Source organism: Giraffa tippelskirchi, chromosome 2, assembly GCF_054371585.1.
Source record: "Giraffa tippelskirchi isolate mGirTip1 chromosome 2, T2T-mGirTip1v1.2.pri, whole genome shotgun sequence".
In the NCBI taxonomy this organism is placed as follows: Eukaryota; Metazoa; Chordata; class Mammalia; order Artiodactyla; family Giraffidae; genus Giraffa; species Giraffa tippelskirchi.
In genome coordinates, this window is record NC_137276.1 from 50,944,917 (window position 1) to 50,966,733 (window position 21,817).

The window sequence follows — 21,817 nt, forward strand, 5'->3', positions numbered from 1 at the left end:
CGGGCTTCTCACCCTCTGCTCAGGACATTTGGAGGTGTTGAAGGCAAATGGAAAATGTATGCTTCTTCCACAGAGCTCTCCTTGTTTGAATGAACTGAATCTTTATTTTTCTTTTACAAGCAAAGAGGTTTTCATTAATTTGTGCCAGACCATTTAATATATTCTTAGATTTCTACGGTGCTCTTGTTTCACTTAATTTTCTGGATTTCCAAGAAAGTTTCAGGACCTGGTTTGGTGAAAGACCTTGAAGGGACTGAGAGGATAAAAAAAAGGAGATGCAATTTCTTCATAGCAAGACTTCTCAGTTTCAGGATCTCACCAAGAAATAAGGACAATTGGATGTAGATAGGAGTTTTACTTAAGAATCTTGACCTTGGTTATATCTGGCAAAGTAAGGTGGGTAGGAAAAATCAAGCCAGAAATTCAAAGACACAATGCATAGCTTTGTTTGACATAATTTGGATCATTAATCAGCAGTGAAAGCCATGGGTAGTAGGGGGAAAGATGCTTTTGAAGAACCACTCACTGTAACCCACCTGAAGGCTTCCTAGGAATACCAGAAATCCAGTGGGGATTTTTTTTTTTCCACTAAGCACTAAGCTCATGAATCTGAGGTTTTTCATTTTGTTCTACACTGAGAACACCGAACTACAGGGAGCTCAGGTGACTTGCCTGAGGTCTCAGAGCATGTGGGAGGAATTTAGTGAACCTAGGAGATTCCAAATCCCTTCACTGCAGCTGGCTGTGGAAAGAGGGAAAGATGGAGGTAGGGGGAAGAGAAAGGGAAAGGGATGGAAGAAGGGGGAGAGAAGGAAGGGAGGAGGAGAAAAGGGGAGGGGGAAGGGTAAAGGAGAGGGACGATGGAGAGAGATAAGAAGAGACCAATGGGATCCAACTGTGCTGGGATGTGGAGGAAATAGGGGGACCTTAGCTTTCACATCCCAGTAGTTGCCTTGTAAGTTTGCTTCAGAGAATAAGCTGTAAATTGAAGAACTGATGTAGGGTGATGCAAAGAAATGCTCCCCTGTGCAGACTTGAGGTAGGGTACTGAGCTCTGTGGTCCTCCAGCTGAGTGACTTGGAGTGAGCTTCTTCCCTTCTCTCCGAACATCAGTTTCCTCACCCACAAAATGGGGCTAAGAATAGTGACGACCTTAGAGGTGGTGGGCTAAGAACCTGACACTTGCTGAATGACCCATCAGAGACACAAATCCATACCTGTGATCAAGGCTATGATGCCTATTGAGAATTTAGACATACATCACAAATAAACATTATTGTCACAGTTTTCATGAAATAGATGTATACAAGGAGGCAGCTGTACTTTAGAAAATAAGAAGACTAATGACCTAAGGATGAGGGAGAGAGTGTGGCTGTTGCGTGGACAGTGGCCTCCAACACCTCTGCCTGAGAAGCAGGCACAGCCTGGGGACCCTGGGAGCTCTCAGGGACGCTTGCTTGCAATTTCCCCCACCTAGCCTTGTCCTGCTCACCTTCTCTTCCAGGTAGAGCTGCCAGATAAAAGGATGCCTAGTTAAATTCAATTTCAGATAAGTAATAATACATTTTTTAAAATTTAAATATGGCCCATGCAATATATGGCATATATTTACACTAAAAATTTGTCATTTACCTGAAAATCAAATGTAACCAAGCATCTTACCTTTTTACTAAATGTAGAAATGCAACCTCCATGGAGAAAAGCAAGTTGCCAGTCCATTGACTTTCTGGTTATAATTTCTTTTCTGATTATGGAAATAATACATGTCTCTTGTATAATCTAGGAAATGCTAAAATACATGGAAAAAAATAATAATTCATTTTGTAACACTCTGAGCTAACACTTGAAAGCCTCTACTACCTGAAAATATTGGAAAACTGTGGCCTATTTGTAGTCTACCCAGTTGAGATGATATTTTAGGTGTGGACTTTATATTTCTTTGGTTTAACGTTATACATAATCTCCCTGTCACCAACTCTTCTCCATTGAGTTTTGTTACACAGCATAACTTCCTTTCCTTCTTGCTTAAGTCGGTGGTTTATAATGTGCATATCTGTGCAGAATACTCTGTCTGCACATCTTCAGATGATCTCTCAAGTGACTTTAAATTATTCCAAGTTATATATATAAAATCATGGCAGTTTGAAAGTGATGACATTTAATATCTCACAGCGACTTGTTTCTAAAGCTCTCATGGGTGCAGTCAAAGCTTCCCTCCCAAGCCCAGCTGAGCCACCCGGCAGAATTTCCACTTGATGACACAAGCTAATGTTCCGTGAGGAGAAAATAAAGCCAATACTCAGCCTTTGTTTCTCCTTGGGCCCACAAGCTCTTGGTTCTGCAGAAGTCTATTTGCTTGAAAAACACAAAAACAAAATCTATAACATGGCATCTTGTTTTCCAAAGTGGGAAGAATGGACTTTGGGATCGTATCTTCCACCTAGTAGGCTAGGACATGTGAAGAAGAGTTGACTTCCCCTTTGAGACAGGTCTCAGGCTAGCGGTTCTCTACCCAGCTATACACTCAAATCACTGAGAAGGTTTAAAACACTGCCAAATCCCCAGCCAAGTCAATGCTTATCTCTGGGGCAAGGGTCCCAGGATCAGCAGCTTTTTCTTGAGTTTCCTGTGTGAGTTCAGTGGGCAGCCATGGTCAAGGACACCTGTATTGGACTTTGACACTGTCACTCATGGTGAGTCAGACCCAAGCAGGCTGGAGACAACAGAAGAATGCAGGGGCCTACCTGGAGCTGGGCCCTCCAGGTCGCCATCTTCTTGAGTCCACCCTCATTCGGTGCCTTTTTGTTAGTCTCAGCAGGCACAGCTTCTCTTCAGGGCCTCCACCAGAATCTTCTCTGAGCTGAGAAAGTGGCTTGGTTCCCCTGAGTCCCAGTTCAAGCCTCCTACCTTCCCTAGGTTGCCCCTCCCTCCCACAGCCCCCTACTATTCCAGCACTCAGTTAGCATGGCCTTTGGTGATTATATGGACTTCCCTGGTGGCTCATATAGTAAAGCATCTGCCTACAATGCCGAAGACCTGGGTTCAATCCCTGGGTCGGGAAGATCTCCTGGAGAAGGAAATGGCAACTCACTCTAGTATTCTTGCCTGGAAAATCCCATGGACAGAGGAGCCTGGTAGGCTACAATCCATGGGGTTGCAAACAGTCAGACATGACTGAGCAACTTCATCTTCTTCTTTTTTCTTTTGGTGATTATGCATGAGCCCTTCAGGGTTGCTCCCTCCTGTCCCAGCTCAAAGCTGGCCCACAGAATGGAGCTGAGGTTGCTTCTCTTTCATCACTTGGTGAGCCACTATCCCCTTCGTATGAAGAGACAGCTTCAAGGACCAGGGCATGCAGCTGCCCCTGAGGATGAAAGAGCCTGTCTTCTGAATTGCCGACTTGTCACTTTCTGGGCTAACTTTTGCTCTGTGGGAAGCCAGATTTCTCAGACCATTCAATGTCCTTTGCAGGCAGGGACACCAACCCATCCTAGGGTGGTGCACTCCGAACAGGAAGGGGACTTTATGATTGATGCCAGGGGCCAGGCCCAGGGAAGCTGAGGGTCCCTGGAGGAGGGACCGTAAGGGTCTGTCAGTCAGTTTGGACTACTTTAACAAAATATCATGGGCTGTTGCTTAAACAACAGACATTTATTTCTTAATTCTGGAGGCATGGACGTTCAAGATCAGGATGCCAGCACGGTTGGGTTGTGGTGAAAACTCTCTTCCTGGTTAACAGACAGCTGCCTTACTGAATCTTCACATGCTGGAGAGAGAGTGAGCTTTGATCTCTTCAAGCCCATTATGGGGGCTCCATCCTATGACCTCGTGGAAATCTAATTACCTTCAGAAGTCCTCACCTCTCAACACCATCCCATTGGAGGCTGGGCTTCAACATATGGATTTGGGGGGGACCTAAACATTCAGGCCAGAGCAGTGGAACAGAGGAGGAGTCAGTGGAGAACCAAAACCTCTCAGAAGAGAAGCCACAGATTTAGGAAATGACAGGCTGTGTCAGTGGCTTCTCACCAGGCAGGGTTGTTGGGGTGAGCTTGCCATGATAATAGGAGTTGGAAACAAGGTAGGAGTGGTCCTTTGCACCTCTCACCTGGGACCTCCTGAGTTAAGGTGAGGAGATGAGAGAGGACAGAAGGGTAGCCTCCCATTCAGGGGAGTTAGGGCTGTAGGGACTATGAGTCCCTTACTGGTTCCTTAATGATGTTTCCCAGCATGGTTCAACTCCCACCAGTTTGCTATGCCCATTTGCCAATAAACAGACATGTAATGAGCACCAGCTATGCCTCAGGCTCTGTACAATGAGCAGGACATGCAAATTTCCCTTCTCGTGAAACTCACACTCCAGTGTGGGGCGTGATGAAGCTGAGGACAGACAGTCATCACATAGTCACACAGGTGCAGAGGCCCAAATGTAGGGTGTGCACATCTGCCTCCCTGTAGGACTTGTGGCTTCCAGCTGGGTTCACCCAACAGGATCACCATGGGAGATGGAAGACAGAGGAAGGAGGAGGGAGGTGGGCTCTGGCTCCTCTGGCTCCTTGCCTGCTTCACACCTGGGTGGCTGCATCCTCCACAGAAGGCTCTGCTCCTGTCTTCCTCCACCGCCATCTCCCACCAACTGCATCTGAGAACCTCGGGCCAAGAGAGATAGAATTTCCCCCCATAATTTAGCCCTGCTGGCTCAGAGGACCACCCATCCCTCAAGGCTTCCCCTAACCCTGGCCCACACTTTGTAGGCAGTCCCCTCACTGAACCCTCATCAAATTACTCAATTTAAATATACCATCTGTTTCCTGCTGGGATCCTGCCCTACCCAGTGACCTAGTTGGGGAGGTCAGGGAAGCTTTCACAGAAAAGGATGTTTGAGCTGAGCTCTGAACAATGAAATTCCAATTAATGGGTGGATCCAACATGTGTGTCTGGTTTTGGAGGTGGCACGGGACAGGGTGGTACTGGCAAGTTATAAGCTATAGTGAGGGGAGTTGAAGCAGGCAGCAGAGGACCCCATGAAGTCCTCCCTCTCTTAGTTGTGCCTGGCCAGGGTAGGAGGGGGGTCACTGAGTTTGGACTTAGCTATAAGAAAAAAATAACACCACTGACTCAATGGACATGAGTTTGAGCAAGCTCTGGGAGTTGGTGATGGACAGGGAAGCCTGGCGTGCTGCAGTCATGGGGTCACAAAGAGTCACACACGACTGAGCGACTGAACTGAACTGAATAAGAAAAAAAGGGCAACAACTCTCATTCTTTGAGCATCACTACAGACACCAAGAGTGTTCTGGGTTCACACATCTTCCTTACACGTAGACCCGGAGGGGGCCAATACTTAGCACTCTGGGTTATGAGTGATGCTCTCTAAAAGGTCAAGCAAGCAACTAGAGGGCCTGAACTAAAATTGGAGAAACACTGTGGGAAGTTCTGAATCCCTTGCATGGATTTAACTTTGCTTCCCTGAGTTGGTACTTTGGAAAAGTGTTAGAACTAGTCACATAGACACATATTCCAAATTCCATTTCATAATCCTAAAGTTCCATTATCTCAGTACATTAGTTTTCTAAGGCTACTGTAGCAAATTACCATGAACTCAGTCGCTTGAAACAATAGATGTTTATTCTCTCACAGTTCTGGAAGCTAGAAATCTGAAATCAAGATGTTCCCAGACCTTGCTCCTCCTGGAGGCTCAAGGGGAATATGTGTTCCTTGTCTCTTTCAGCTTCTGGGGGCTCCCAGCTTCCTTGGTTTGTGGCCGCAACACTGCAACTTCTCAAGGCCAACATTCTGCTCAGTCTTCACATCATCCTCTCCTCTGTGTGTGAAAAATCTCTTCTTGCCCTGCCCTCTTATAAACAGTTGCATTTGCGATCAGGGCCCACTCAGATTATCCAAGAAAAACTCTCCATCTCAAGATCCTTAATATAGCTACATCTGGAAAGACTTGTTTTTGCATATAAATTAACATTCGTAAAGAGTAGGACACAACTTAGTGACTGAACAACAATTAACATTCATAGGTTCTAAGGGTTAGGACCTGGATATCTCTTGGATGTCTTGCCTCAGGCTGCCACACCAGGCAATGAGACATCACAGCACCTACATGGATGGTGGCTTGGTATTGGAAGAGCTGCTGGTGGACAGCAGAATCCAGGATTCCTGATGTGCTGCTGCCACTGAGTCCTGGTCCTGGTGAGTCACTGGATCTCTCTAGGCATTTGCTCTTTATTTTATAAATGACCTAGTGGAAATAAGTCAGGTTGCATGAACTGCTGCTGTATTTCTAGATGGGCCTCAAGGCACCTGGAAGCCTTTTGCAAGAGGAGTGCTTCTGCATATGCAAATATTGGCATCTTCCTTAGTTTCTCTGAAAGCCTGAGGCCAGAGAAGCTCCTAAAGGATCAACAGGGTAACCCTCAGCCCTGGACAGAGAACCTGGGGCTCTCAGGAGGTAGCCAGAATCTATACCATACCATCCAGAACCTGTGCAGGTGGGGCTGGACTTTGTCAGACTGTTTAATCTTTTCAGATGTTTCTAATGTTCAGACAGTTGTATGTGTGTTGGTGGGGGACCACAAACCTTTAAAATTCTTTCCTTTAATGTCCCTCTAGGTGATGCATTTGATGAATCAGAAGAGACAGAACCATGAGTCTCCACTCTGGCTTCACTTCAGCATTATTAACCAATACAGATTTCTGGCAACAACCCTGGAAAGTGAAAGTGAAAGTCACTCAGTCGTGTCCGACTCTTTGTGACCCCATGGACTATACAGTCCACGGAAGTCTCCAGGCCAGAATACTGGACTGGGTAGCCTATCCCTTCTCCAGTGGATCTTCCTGACCCAGGAATCGAACCGGGGTCTTGTGCATTGCAGGCGGATTCATTGCCAACTGAGCTACCAAGGTCTGATTTAATTGATCTGCATGTAAGCATCAGGATTTAAAGTTCCCCAGGTGGCTCCAGTGTCCAGTCCAGGTTGATAGAAAACAGCAGCTTTCCTTTGCAGCTTTGGGCGATGGGTTGTTGGTTAGGGGAGAGGCCTCCTAATTTAGAGAGCTTCTAAACCATAGAATCTGGGAAGTCATTTATCTGGAAATCTTGACCAATCAATGAGATTCCTAGCAGTCAGAGGGCTTAGCCATGGCTCTGTAGCCATAGGGCTAAGGCATAAATATGGTGACCTTTCAAAATTGATGACAATTCCTTGAATTATAAAAACTGATATCAAGCTTGCCCCTGATACATCCTGTCACCATTTAGACAAGGAATGTAAAAAGAATAAAAATAACCTGGTGAATTCAGGATGGTGGAAAATGTCATTACTGGTAATGAAAATTACAGGAAGCCGTGGTGACTCTTGCTCTCTCCCCAAGACTAACATGAGAACATGTTTTTACTTCTGATGCAATAATTAAGTTTGCCCAAGAAAACGTCTCTCTGCGCACGCCTCAGGGCAGAGGTAAATGAAGCCTTTAACTAACTGATAAATGTGATCATCTCAGTTACTAAACTCTCCGGGCAGACAGGCTTCCCAAGTGGATTAACTAAGCAGTGATGAGCATGGACAGTGGGGGTGGAGGGGGTGGGGAATGGGCAGGTTCTGGAGAAGGGATTAGAGATTCCTGAGGCTCAGAAAAACCAACTTTATTACGAAATGGAAGAGGTTTGTGGTGACCTCCGTAGCTAGAGGCAGCCACAGTTCTAGAACCAGAGCCTGAGGCCAAGAGGCTAAAATGAAAATAGCAGCTTGAAGTCTCATCTGATACCACCAGGATGAAGAGACACATTCCCCCAACACTAAGCACAGACAGAGCGAGGGCCCTGTGCAGACATTACAGGTAAAGGGAGAGCAAACAAAGCTCTCCCTGCCCTCATGGAGGTCTCACTGAATGGAGGACAACAGATCAGGGGTCTCCCAGGACGCTCAGAAAACTGAATTGAGGGTGGGGTGGACGATGCTCAGACTTGAGAGCTCGAAAACTGAACGGAGGAAATAAACTGGGCAGAGGGCTGGGAGCCGTGGATCCTTACACCAAGACTGAAATAGCAATTACTCAGTTGCACAGAGAAAGGTTTAGCCTCATTAGCTAACAATGAAGCAAAAATAAAAGCCTCCTGAAGAATGATTTTCTCCTCTGAAGGAATACTTAAAGGACGTGCAGTGTGTAATGAAATGGGTTTTCCCTGCCCTCTCGGTATAAGTGTAAACAAATATGGCCCTTTTGAAGAACAATTTAGCGTCCTGTGCCAGACCCATGTGTATATTTTGACTCATTATTTTCACCTGTGGGAATTTATGCAGAAACAATCCACTACACCAAAGACTTAATAATGCTCAAGGGTATATACTGCAGTATTATTTTGAAGAGTTTTAAGGTGAGCAGGACAGAAACCCATCTTTTTGTAAACTAATCTTGGAAGTGACTGGCATTACATTTGCCATTTTCTATCTTTACAAGCAAGTTTCTAGGTCCAGCCCACACTTGAGGGGAGGGGATCCCACAAGCATAGGAATACTAGGAGGTGGGGTTCATTGGCCTGTCTTAGAACTGCAAATCACAAACCTCCTAAACTGTCTTTCCACAGCTATGCTGTTTCTGACCTATGTTAAAGGGGAGTCGATGCACACACCGGAGAAGGCAATGGCACCCCACTCCAGTACTCTTGCCTGGAAAATCCCATGGACGGAGGAGCCTGGTAGGCTGCAGTCCATGGGGTCGCTAAGAGTCAAAACACAACTGAGCGACTTCACTTTCACTTTTCACTTTCATGCTTTGGAGAAGGAAATGGCAACCCACTCCACTGTTCTTGCCTGGAGAATCCCAGAGACGGTGGAGCCTGGTGGGCTGCCTTCTATGGGGTCGCACAGAGTCGGACACGACTGAAGCGACTTAGCAGCAGCAGCAGCAGCAATGCACACCATTGCTCTGTTTTTAAAACACCTTTCCCATTCAGTTCTTGCATCACAGGCACTGGTCTTCTAGTATAGTAGTCCCCAACATTTTTGGCACCAGGGATCAGTTTTGTGAAAGAAGATTTTTCCACGGATTTGGGGTGGAGTTGGTTTCAGGATGATTCAAGCACATTACATTTACTGTGTAGTTTATTATTAATACATCAGTTTCACCTCATATCATCAGGCATTAGACCAGGAGGTTGGAGACCCCTGTTCTGGTAGATTTTCAAGGGTTTGTATCCCAGTTCTTGCAAGTTTGAAAACAGGATACTATTAATACTTTAGGAGAGCAGGATTTGACTTCAGACTCCTGTGTTCAAATCTTGGTTCTGCTATTTCAAACTGTGTGAACTGGGGAATTTAATTTAATCTCCCTAGGTCTCAGGAAACTCATATTTAATGTGTGATTTAATGGTACCTACCTCATGGGGTTTTTGAGATAATTAGATGAGATCATATGTGTAAACACACAAATAGGGTCTGGAATTCAAAAATACTGCTCATTATTCTCATTATTATTTACTCTTAAATAAAAGCCTAACTTGATTTAATTCTTAAGCATTGCTTTATTCTCTGAAGATTACTATATTGTTTTCTAATTTTGAATGATTCTGTTGTGAAAACTGCTAGCCATTATTATGAAAATGTCTCTTCTTGAAGTTGAGTTTTGTTTTTTTTACATCCTGGGTGGCTATTGAGGTTTTTCTTTGCATTCTAATTCCAGTGTTCCTATAGGAATGTCTCTCTTTTTTAATTATTCTATAACAATTTTTCTGGGTCATGAAATTTCAGGTAAATTTAAATCTTGCTTTATTTAAGGAAAGTTTCTTTTATTATATTTTTACTTTTCGATTATATTTTTTCCCTATTGTCTTGAGGAAAATAAATTGGGTATTAGGCAATATTTTTCTGTCTTTCAAATCTCACTTTCTTCTAATCCATTTTAGCTCTTTATTTTTTCATTTCCTTTTACTTGATTCCCTCAATTTAGTTCTTGTCACTGACTATATATTTAACAGGATCAAGTCTCCTTTTAGATGACGCATATAACTTTCCTTTCTATAAAGTTTTTAATCTTATTGCTACAGATTCATATTTTTTAATCTTTCATTGCTGTATCATCTCCTTTTCAAGTCCCATTACCTTGATTTCATGGAATTGGTTTAAGTTCCTTTGCTTGGATGGCATAGGGCTGCAGGTGTGTATTTCTCACTTGCCCTCTGTCTTAATATTTTCCTTCTTTCATAGATACCATGTTGATTTCTTTCTGGTCACTGCTTATCTCTGAAGGGAGTCCTTTCTTTTTGTTCCAGCTAGTTGTTGAAGAAGAGCAGTTAAGCACACAGCTTGGATTTGGCCTATTGTCTACAAACATATTCTCACTAACATTCTTCCCTGAAGATATGATTGGAGTAGGTCAGGAGATCTTCCAGGCTTAGAAGAAAGCTCTTAATGTCACAGTTGTATGCATGCAATTTATGCATCTGTTGTTGTTGTTGTCGTCCAGTTGCCAAGTCTATTGTTGTTGTCATTCAGTCTCCAAGTCGTGTCTGACTCTTTGTGACCCCATGGACTGCAGCACTCCAGGCCTTTCTCTCCTTCACCATCTCCCAGAGTTTGCGTGAGTTCATGTCTATTGAATCGGAGATGCGTCTTTATCTATATAGATGGATATGCATTTATACCCATATCTATATCTCTATCTATGATTTCATGTATACTTTTCTTCTGGTGACCAAGATCAGTAACTGAAAGTCAGCTGCCCTCCCTCTGTGGATGAAAAATTGTCCCTTGCCATCTGCCTTTACAAGGATGAAGTCACTAGCCACAGCAGTCACTGGCCTTCAATACACGGGCAGAGATCAGGAATGAGGCACTCTGTGCTCTGGGAAAAACCGGCAGAACAGACCTTCAGATAGTTAGATATTTTCAGGAGAATATTATTATGAGCCCGATTTCTCATGTCTTCTCATATCTAGAAAAGCACTAAAATCGTTAATGAAGACATCTGCTCCTTGTGACTAGCAGCAACTTTCTTGTGACTAGCAATGACTTTCTGCCAAAATGTGTGCTTGACTGCATGTTCCCCGCTTCACTAAGATCACACATATATTGACCTCTCCCCTTACCTTTTAGGAGTAGTTCCTCAGAGCTATCTGAGAGCCTGACTCCAGGGCTATAGTCCTCATTTTGCCCCAAATAAAACCTAACTCACAACTCTCACATTGTGCATTTCTTTTTGTAGACACCTCCCTGTTTTGGCCTCCACCTTGATACACACATTTTTGCAAATATGCACGTACATGTGTTTCCACCATGCTTTCTCACTCAGCCCATACTCCTAGCCCCTCCTCATGCCATGCTGCCCTCTAAAACCCTCCAGTGTCCCTGGCTATTGTCATTCTAAAGGAGGGGCCATTTGTTTGACTCCTCAGGCTATGCACCTTGTCTTTGGAGGACTGTGCAGGATTCTTCATCAATTGTGTCTCAAAGGTGTGCTGGATTTCTATTTTCATCACATGTCACGTTTTTCTATTTTATTTCTCCTTCATATTTCCAAATCATTTCAAATCTAAAGGCAAAAACCCATTCCTCTATCATCTTTACTTGGAATTTTCTTGTAAGTCCCCCTTCTAAGCAATTACACATCTATTTATGATCCAGGTTTGAAAGAAAGGGCAGAGCTTGCCATAAACACATGAGTTCATGTGTGCATATGTGCTCAGTTGTGTCCGACTCTTTGTGACCCCACCAACTATAGCCCTCCAGACTCCTCTGTCCATGAAATTTTCCAGGCAAGGATACTGGAGTGGGTTGCCATTTCCTACTCCAGGGGATATTCCTGACCCAGGGATCAAACCCACGTCTCTTGTGTCTTTTGCATGGGCAGGCAGATTCTTTACCACTGGTGCCACCTGGGAGAAGGACAAACAAATGAGGATATATGCCAACTAAAGAAACTAGAGACCCCTTAATCAAAGAAGTCCTCAGGCCTGCATGAGGTGAAGGATGGGGAGATGGAAGAGAAGCTGAGAGATTTAGATAGGTATGAAAAAGAATAAAGAAATAAATTCCACAGGCGAAGTTAACATAACATTGCTGTTGTAGGTTCAAAAAAATCTTGGGAATAGGGCCTTTCAATATCTTTAGGGAATGGCTGGGATTTCTTACTCTTTGCAATTATTTCAACATTCTGGATGTCAGACCTACCCGTAAGATTAACAACAAGGAAAAGTAGATGTTTCCCATCCCATAAATCAGATCCTTCCCCAAGTAGAGATGATAAGCAGCAGAGTCTTACTAGGGTAGCAGGATAGAGTCAGGCCACTAATTCCATATCTCTAAAGACTTGCTTTTTCCTTTGTCCGGAGGGCTAGAAACCCCTGTGGACAATTCCTGCCAGGCCAGCTCATGGCACTAATTTGGTTTTGCCTTTACTCCTCGTAGCAGAGAGCTAACATTCATCACTTGCAAGCTCTATCTTTTGTGTTTCATCTACTGTCTTGTGATTTCACAGCCTTTACAAGAGATCTGAAATACTTTCTATACAACCGGCTAGGTTACTTAGTCATGTTCAACCTTTTGCAACACTGTGGACTGCAGTCCACCAGGCTCCTCTGTCCATGGGATTTCCCAGGCAAGAATACTGGAGTGGGCTGCCATTTCTTACTCCAGGTGTTGAACTTGCATCTCTTTTGTCTTTTGCATTGGCAGGTGGATTCTTTATCACTAGTGCCACATGGAAAGCCTCTTCATACCATATATAGATATATAGTCAGAAAACATAATAAAGCCCTCTAAGCCTTCTATAGTGTTCATGGATCAAATAGAGATAAATGACTTTTGACTTCACATGGAGCTGATCTGTTTTCTACTCCTTCCAGAGCCTCTTATTTGGGTGTTGTAGTTCATTCATATCTACTGCAGGTTCCTCTAGAGGAGAATATGAGGCTAAGGGCAGCATCTCATTATAATTATCCTGATAACTTTATGCTCCATAGATTGGAGCAATGAGAGGGTAGAGAAAGTGAAAGTCATTGAAGAGAAAATGGCTAAAAATGGTGAAGAGTCAGGGACCAAAACTGAGAAGTTGCTTTGGAAACAGAACAACAGAACACATGGAAATAAGGAAGATTTATCTGAAGAGCATTTCAGAATACAGGGATAATGGGCTGACGCAGGACCAGGGAGTCTGCCCAGATATACTCCTAGAAATATGGGCTCAGGGCTCCAGAAGTCCTGCCTGTCTGTCAGTCATATGTGGTGAACCAGAAGACTCCCACTGGCCACTTTGGCTCCATGGTGAATGTAAGAAGGAATAAAGGTTTCTAACCCTCCCCAATCTTAGTTCCTCTCTTTCTATCTGTGATAGCTGCCTCCAAAGGTAGCCTGCTAAATGAACTATGCCTCCCAATATCCACATCCTCATCTAATCCACTCCTGCATTGAATCTGGGCTGGCCCAATATAACCAATGAAATGTAACAGAAATGATAGAGTGACTTCGCACACTAGGTGATGAGAAAGCTTTGCAGTTTCTACCTTGGTCCCTTGGAACACTTGATCTGGAGGAAGCCTGACTTCATGTAAGCAGTCCAACTCTCTTAGAACTGCCCTTACTATGAGGAAGCTCAAGACAGCCACATGAAAAGGCCATGTGTGGAGAGAGATTTCCAGCCAGCCCCAAGACCCTAGCCACCTCAGCCTAGGCACTGGCCATCTTAGATATCCAGCCCAAGTTAGACTTCAGAAGACTTTACCCCCAGATGATACCTGACTACATGACAGAGTATCACCTTGCTGAACTCAATCAACCCTCAGAACCATGAAAGATCATGGCAAAATGTCTTAATTCTCTAAGTTTAAGGACATTTTATTATACAGAAATAAATAATTGGAACATTAACCCAGGAAGCCATGGGAGAGCCACTCTTTCTGCAAACAGTAGGACCATTTCCACAGATGGAAATAAATGGGGAATTGTCACCCCTGCTACCAAGTTGCTTGACCAGCATCCCTAGATGAGGAGTACCCATTCAGTACCCATCTCCACATTTCTCCTCTGTCCTGAGAAAGTCAGAGAGATTCCAGTAGGCTCTTCTGAGCACAGAGCCCACAGACCCCTGAGCTTGCCTGCTTCTGGCTGCTAATTTACCTGGCAGCACTTAGTGATATGGGCAATGCCCAGGACCCTGCCATTTGCCACCTGGCTGAATCTCCATTTCTCTATCCCAGAGCTCTGAAACACCCTGCTGCTGCCTGTCCCAGGCATGGGAAGATCTCTCTGTGGAAACTTGGGAAAGATCTGGAAAGGGCAGAGGCTGTTGGAATCAATGCCCAAAAGAACCTCCCAGGCCAGACTGGAACCTACCACATGCCCTGGCCCTCCCTGCCTGTTGACTCGGGCTCTGTGTATTTTATATTTTATTACTGGTGGCCTTGGGCTGAGGCTACACATAAGTGTTTATGCTGGCAACAGGGGGCAGCATTTCCTGGGCTGTGTTTAGAGAGGCAAGTCAAGTTTCAGAGCTTTATTCTCTCTGTACACTGTCAGTTTTCTCCTCCTAAACCTGTGCCAGGGTCAAAACAGAGCTTGCTTCTTGGGGTGAAAATTCTATTCTTAACCCCATGTCTGGCCTCTTTGGAAGACACACTAGCTCACTTCATCCATGAAGCACTTTTCTCCTAATACAAGCATGATGTAGTTGCTCATGGGTGTGACAGTATTGTTCTTTAGACTTCCAGGGCCAGGGTCCCAGAAAGGCACTTGCATTTGACATTGAGGGGTTAGCCATGAATGGTGTTGGCATTTGGGCCCATGATCTTCAGATGAGCTGTCATATGAAGGGGACTGTAGCCAGTGTTACTAATGGTCTTCACTTATGTTGATCCCAGTACTAGCCAAGTCTACTTCTCTAATAGTTAAGACCTAGAAGAAGTAGGATAAGTGCTTGGGCAGAAACAATAAATACAAAGTCTATTAATGCCATTTGCTATAAAATATCAACCATCTTATTAAGCACACACACACACACTTATAGGATTGGGGTACATTTAAACAAAACAGAATTCCTTTTTATACATCAACTGGCTAAAGATTGAGGTGGGCAGTTTGCAGGTTCCACACACAACTGGATGCTCAGAGCTTGCCCTGAGGCTGGGGATCTGACCAGCAGCTAGCCCTCAATCTGGGCTTCCCTTGGACCAGTGACCTGGAAAGCAGCAAGGGAGGTACCAGTGGGGCCAGCTGGAAATGGCCTTTTTGTCTGCCTCTGGGCAGTTCCCAGAGCCCACTCTGCACCACCCAGGGAGGTTTTGCTTTCTATGACTCCTTTGCTTGATCCTGACTCCTGACTCCAATTTCACAGTAAGCATGGAAAAACTGAGCCACAGAGAAGCAAAGCCAGTTAGCTGGGCCTACAGCAAAGAGCAGGAAAGCCAGGTCAGAACCCAAGGGTGACCCTGTTGCCCAGGGGGCATGGAAAAAAGCCACTAATAGTTGAGAATGCTGGGGAGGCTGGGGCAAGAGGACATTTCACCCACTGAAGGTATCTCCTACCAGACGAGTGGGCTTTGACCTTGGCCAGTAGCAGAAGACCCATCTCATGTAAAGAAAGTCACTGAGCTGCTTCAAATCTCTCTCTTCTTCTTCAACATATGTACATACAAGAATACTCTGCCTCTCACTAACCTCTTGCTCACTCTTTGGCAAATCACGTGGATGGGGAAAATGCTTTGTAAAATACATACATAAGGTATCCTCACCATTTTCACAAGTGCTAAGCAACATAAGACAGGATCCAGAGAAAATCCTCATACCAGGTTTCCACATTCTACCAGGCAAGACCAGGAGGTGATAGGCTCCAGACTGCCACCATTGTGGCAGTTGTCCTTGCCTCCTTAATATTGTCCTTACCTCTCCATCAGCACATGCTACTCCTCATGTCTAGAGAAGTCTAATCCCCTTTCTTGAAAATGAGCTGGCCTCTGTGACTTGCCTGGCCTGTACCACGTGGTAGAAGTAACATTCTAGGACTTCTGAGTCAGGGCCAAAAGAATCCTTGCAGCTCCATCTGGATCTATTGGAATACATTTTTTTGGAATTCTCTCTTGGCTGCTCACTTCCATGCCACACAGAGAAGTCCCAAGTAGGTGTACCACGTGGTAGAAGTAACATTCTAGGACTTCTGAGTCAGGGCCAAAAGAATCCTTGCAGCTCCATCTGGATCTATTGGAATACATTTTTTTGGAATTCTCTCTTGGCTGCTCACTTCCATGCCACACAGAGAAGTCCCAAGTAGGTGTTTCGGTATTGTCTATTTCGGCTGAGCTCCTACCCCATGCCCTGCATCTACAGCTAGCTATGTCAGTGAGCTGACTTGGATGTCCAGCCTAGCTGAGCCCTCAGACCCTCCAGCACAGCCATCACCTGACTGTTACAGCACGAGACAGCCTAAACAAGAACCACCCAGATGAGCCCAGTCAACCCAGAACAGGACCAGGAAGAATAATAGATCATTACTATAAGCAACTAAGTTGTAAAGTAGGATATTGAACTGAAAAAGGTCTTCGTGGAACTCCAGGCATCTGGGGCCCCTGGCTCTCCCACCTGAACCCTAATGTCTGAACTGATCCATCATCTTCCTAGTGTGGCTTCCTCTCACTCTGTCCCACAGCATCTATCTCCACTCCCCCAGATAAGCCCAGGGATCATTCTCAATTCAGTGCTCTTACAACAGGCTCCCTACAGAGACAAAGATGAGAAAACAGAGTGACAAGCACAAGGAGGTGACTTCAGGTGGGTCCAGCATGCCCTACACATGCCATTCCTTGCCTGAGTGGTAAATTCCACTTTAGATGATAACCAGGAGAAGCTCCTGAAGAATTTCAAATGAACTCTAAGTTCCTCCTGCTGCTGCTGCTGCTAAGTCACTTCAGTCGTGTCCGACTCTGTGCGACCCCATAGAAGGCAGCCCGCCAGGCTGTGCTGTCCCCGGGATTCTCCAGGCAAGAACAGTGGAGTGGGTTGCCATTTCCTTCTCCAAAGCATGAAAGTGAAAAGTGAAAGTGAAGTCACTCAGTTGTGTTTGACTCTTCGCGACCCCATGGACTGCAGCCTACCAGGCTCCTCCGTCCATGGGATTTTCCAGGCAAGAGTACTGGAGTGGGTTGCCATTGCCTTCTCCAAGCTCCTTCTGACCATCACCCAAATCCTTGCCCCAGGAGCATCTTGGAGTAGAGTAGAGTCAGGGTCCCCATGTGTGGCTCTGTGGTCTGGAGCACTGTTAGCTCTGCACATACAATCTTTAGCCAAGGGTCTAGTGTTTATCACCTCCACATGCCTTCTTGGCTTTGGCCTTCTCTGCCCGGAGCAAGGAGACTGGCCAGAGTAAGGGCTTTCAGAAGAAAGGCCTGGCTTTCTAGCTCTGACATCTGTGAAAGCACCACAGATGTTAGGGCTAATTAGCCACATTCGGTGAGACCAGGCCTATCAAACATCCTAGGCAGAAAGGTCGGCTCTGGGCTGAAAGGTGAGCTGTTTGTTTAAGGGTGGTGGGTGGTCTCTGGCAGGACTCTCAGATTAACCTAAGCCTTCTGAAAATAGAAAATGCAAAGCCGGGCATCCTGGGGTACCAACAGAGATAAGAGCCGGCCAGGCGTGAGGTCCTCTTTGATTTCATGATCCATCCGGGATAGGAGGTAAGGAGGAGGGCAGAATTCTTTCTGGTTCCAGCCAAAGACCAGAGGCACAGGCTGTCTTGGGGCAGGAAAGCTACAGAGATCTACTGTAGCCCCATATTGCACTTCTGGGGAGGAATTTTGTGAGGCCCTTGTACTGTTGAGCAACCCCACAAGCTCTCAATTGATTCTTTCCTATTCTGGAAGCAGCCCAAGTGTCAGAAATATAAAAATCCCAAACCCTGGAAATAATACAAAAGGTGGTAAATAACAATCCAGACTTCAGGGTTAAATATATCAGATTTCACTGCCTGGTTCTGCCTCTTACAGTGAGATGTTGAGCAAGTCATGTCTACCTTAGCTTTCCCAATCTGGAAAAGGGGTATCCTACTGTCTTACCCTCCATGAAAGGACTGAGATTACCCTCAATGTAAGGGCTGAGATGAACCACACACACAGTGCCATGACAACAGTGATAATCCCCTGACTTCCCCAACACCTCCATGTGCAAGACTCAGACATTTTTCTAAAGGGCTTATCTCAAAGCACAGGATGCTCACACACAGCCGTGGGAGGCAAATGTGCTCCCCAGCTGGGACCTGAGGGTGCTGAGAAAGACTCAGAGGACTGGTGATACAGCTGGAGAGTCTGAGTGTGAATTTTAGTCCAGGTCCTGCTCATCAAAGCCTATGTTTTTGGTTGCAAAGCTGTATTTCTGCCCACTGTGACTGTTGTACAACAAATGGCACCACCCACTGGGAGGACTGTGGTCCCACTGTGCATTTCTGGAGAGCCTCACTGCTCCTTATGCCTGAGCAACAGCCTGAACCTCCTGGTTCCACAACAAGCTGACAGGGCCACCTGCTGCTCCCACCTCAGTCCCGCAGGACCCAACAGTCTAGACTATCTGACAAGGGAAGACCACTGTGACCCTCAGGCTTAGTCAACACACAGGCTAGGGGGCAGCAGACACTGAGAGGCCTCAGCTCAAGCCTAAGCCAGAGGCTCAGAGCATGACCAAAGGTGAGCTTCCCCAGAACCCCTGCCCAGGAGGGCAGAAAGAAGAGGTCCTACTAGGCACCAAGGATGGAACATAAAATCAGGAGGGGCCTCCTAGGATGCCTGGTTCAGTCTTTCTGCCCCCTGGGAAGCCTCACCAACAGCATGCAAACACTCAAATCTCTGTTGACTTACAGGCCTCTGGGGACTGGGCTGTACCATCATGCATGGAGCCAGTCATAGCTGGTCACCACTTGTAATGAAGCAAGATGACCAAAGAGCCTCTCTACCCAGCAGGACCAGACCTCCTTCTGGAGATTCCAGGGAGTCTCCTGTCCTGGGCCCATCAAGGCCTGGCACTACAGGCTGGAATCTGCTCAGCCACCCAGAGGGCATATCCAGGGCAAAAGCCAGCATCTGCTTCATGATCCAGCTCCTGATGCAGCTCAATAAAAACCCAGATAGCATCTTGCCAGTGTGTCATGGAAGCTGAGCCACACTCCTCCTGGCTGCTGCCCTGCTTATCCTCTGGGAGACCCTTGGAGAATCACCTGATTTCTGAGCTTATTCCCACAGCTGGGATTCCAGAGGTGCTGTGGAGTCAATGAGATGGGAGGGATGACAGCAGCTCATGTGTGAAGCTGAAGCGCATGCTGTGGCCCTGAGGAAGGGACCTCAGCAGCTGGAGCACAAGGACGGGACCAGCACCTCACTGGGCTGGGCTTGCTCTGTGCCCAGAGGTCCAGGCCTCGAGCCACACACTGTGTCACAGTGAACTCAGCTGCAGCCTCCTTGGGACAACTTGGCAGGTGGAGCCTTCAAGCATATCACAGACCCAAAATGTATATCCAGGGAGCAGCACTTTGAAGCCAGACTTTGTGAGAAGGGAGGCCTCGCTGCAGTCCACACAGTGTGGATGTGTCATTGGAAACAGATGCTCTAGACCAAAATGTCATTTCTGTTCTCTGTCAGGCTCCCTGGGCTTTTGAAACAATCTTCCAGGACAATGCAGGGCAGATGGGGTAAAAACACAGACAGCTCTCAGAAGAGCAGCCTCTGCCTGCAGGGAACCCCACCTACCCGTCCCATGTCCTGACCCCTGAACTGGGTGACCCCAAGAAAGTTCCTTAACCATTCTGTGTCTCAGTCCTCTTTTATGATATTAAGCCAACAATAACTTCAACCTCATGAATATTAAGCTCTGAGTTAAGTAAAATATTTAGAACAGCTCTAACTATCCATCTGTCCATTTATCCATCCATCTATCCATCCATTTATCCATCTTTACATCTGTCCACTCACCCATCCTTTTTTTTTAATCCATCCATTCTCCCCCATCACCCTCTTTGAGAAGGGACAAGATACAGGAAACACATGGGTCCTAGCCCTGCCAGGCTGTCCCGGTTGAGTTGCCTGGGAAGCAGACTTTAAGGGAGAGTTAGAATGTAAAAGATTGGCAGGCAGGTACCACCTAATTTGGACAAAGAGAGGTCAGGCTGTGATGTAGACGTAATCAAATCTCTGCCAGACCCACAGAGCTCCAGAGCAGAACCATTAGAGGAAATCCCATTGCTTGGGGAAAGAGCTTTGCCCTGGTACCTCGCCTTGCTCAGTTGTTGATGGAGGCTGCCCCAGAGAGAGGGTGATTAGGTTAGGAAGCAACCAGTAGCCATCAGCTAACCACATCTCTCACAGCTGAGCAGCAGAGAAGCCCTCTCTTTAAGGCGGAACTGCAGCAGGTCTCAGAGCCTACAAAACTCCCTGGGAGTCCTACAATGGAGGCTGAGATGCAGTTATGACAGAGCCTCATATATAGACAGGAGTTGGCGGGCCAGGGTGCTCTGAAGATGCCAGAGGAACCTAGAGGGATAGTGAGGCTTCTTGCGAGTGACAGCTAGGATAAGGGATAAATGGTGACTTATAGGTGCCCGGTAGGGACAGAGAAGGATGCCACTGGCCTAGGAGCAGCACTCACTGGTAACAAGGTGGTAGCTAGACACAGCTAAGGCCTTGGGCTGTGGCTGCAGGACTGTTCTGGAGCCCAGACCCCGATCCATTCCAGGAGGCTGCTGGGAGCTTTCTCCTTACGGCTTTTCTGCTGTGCCCGAAACCATAAGTGCCTGGGGCTGTCCCACGCCCCGCTCCTCTCCATCCTATCACCTTCACTGGGAGCGTGGGACCAGAGCATGCTGGCCCCACAGTGGGGCTCTTGTTTCCTTCAGACAGTCTTGACCTTGTCTGCCCGGGCCCAGGGGTGCTGGTTATAGAGGCAGGGCTGGCGAGGGGGTGAGTTACCAGCTAAACCCAAACCGCTTTGCTAACTTGGAGCAAGAGGACTTATTGTTTTTGGCCTCAGGAACTGGCTCAAAAGCCAGGGTTGATTATGGTCATATCCAGCCACCGAATACCCTCATGTTCAAGTTCCAAGGGTCCATATCGGGTGAGCAAAGGGTCTGAGTGTCAGCCTTGACAGGCAGAGTGAGGGTGGGCTGGGGGAGGCCACAGCACCTTAGAGGGCTCTGCACTTGGCCGAAATTCAAAAGATGCATCCAGCCCCTCAAAGGAAATTTTCTGAATATCTTTCCCCCAGAGTGTTATCAGACCCAGGCCAGCCCCAAACCCTGGATGGGAACAGTTCAACTCTGAGATCCTCCTGCCTCAGGCACAGTCAAATGTCTACACTGTGCCTGCTTTTTCTTCTTTAATTTGATTTTCTCTGGTAGCCCACAAGGCTTGGGGCAAGAGTTGTTTTCAAACAAGAATCTCTTTTGTTTGCTGAGTATAAGCCCCCATTCCAATACAAAAAAATATATACGATGCCTTCCATCAGATTTGACTTGGAAACCTGGCCTCCATTTTGAAGCAAAAGCATTTTAAGAGATTGAGTTCCCTGAGACTCTTCCTGCTCAGCCCCGTTTTAGCAGACATGCAGCTGAGACCCCAAGCAAATCAATGGGCCCATAGCAGCCCCTCATTCTCTGCTGTGCATGTAAATTTCCAGGGGCTTGTCAACACTCACATTTTATTCTGGACCCTGAGGTGGGGCTCAGACCCTAAGTGTTTGACCAGCACTTCAGTGATGCCCATGCCACTGCCCCATTGGCCACACAGTAGTGAGGGTTGAAGATCTGGGTTCTGGTCAGAACTTGGTTCTCCAGGGAGTCCTCTGCTCAG

General features: G+C 46.3%; 2 long non-coding RNA genes across 2 annotated transcripts in view; one reads left to right on the forward strand and one right to left on the reverse strand.

The window, feature by feature from the left end:
• Positions 1–21,815, reverse strand: part of LOC145539690 (uncharacterized) — a 39,811-nt gene extending 17,996 nt beyond the window's left edge. The window contains exons 1-3 of the long non-coding RNA XR_014077908.1: positions 21,663–21,815; positions 6,590–6,717; positions 1,663–1,789 (exon numbers count right to left, since the gene is read on the reverse strand). This is a non-coding gene — a long non-coding RNA (uncharacterized LOC145539690). The remainder of the gene's footprint in view (positions 1–1,662; positions 1,790–6,589; positions 6,718–21,662) is intronic.
• Positions 5,809–9,524, forward strand: LOC145539691 (uncharacterized). Its single transcript, XR_014077909.1, has 2 exons — positions 5,809–6,201; positions 6,622–9,524. It is a non-coding gene; the product is annotated as an uncharacterized LOC145539691 (long non-coding RNA).
• Positions 21,816–21,817: the final 2 nt, after the last annotated feature.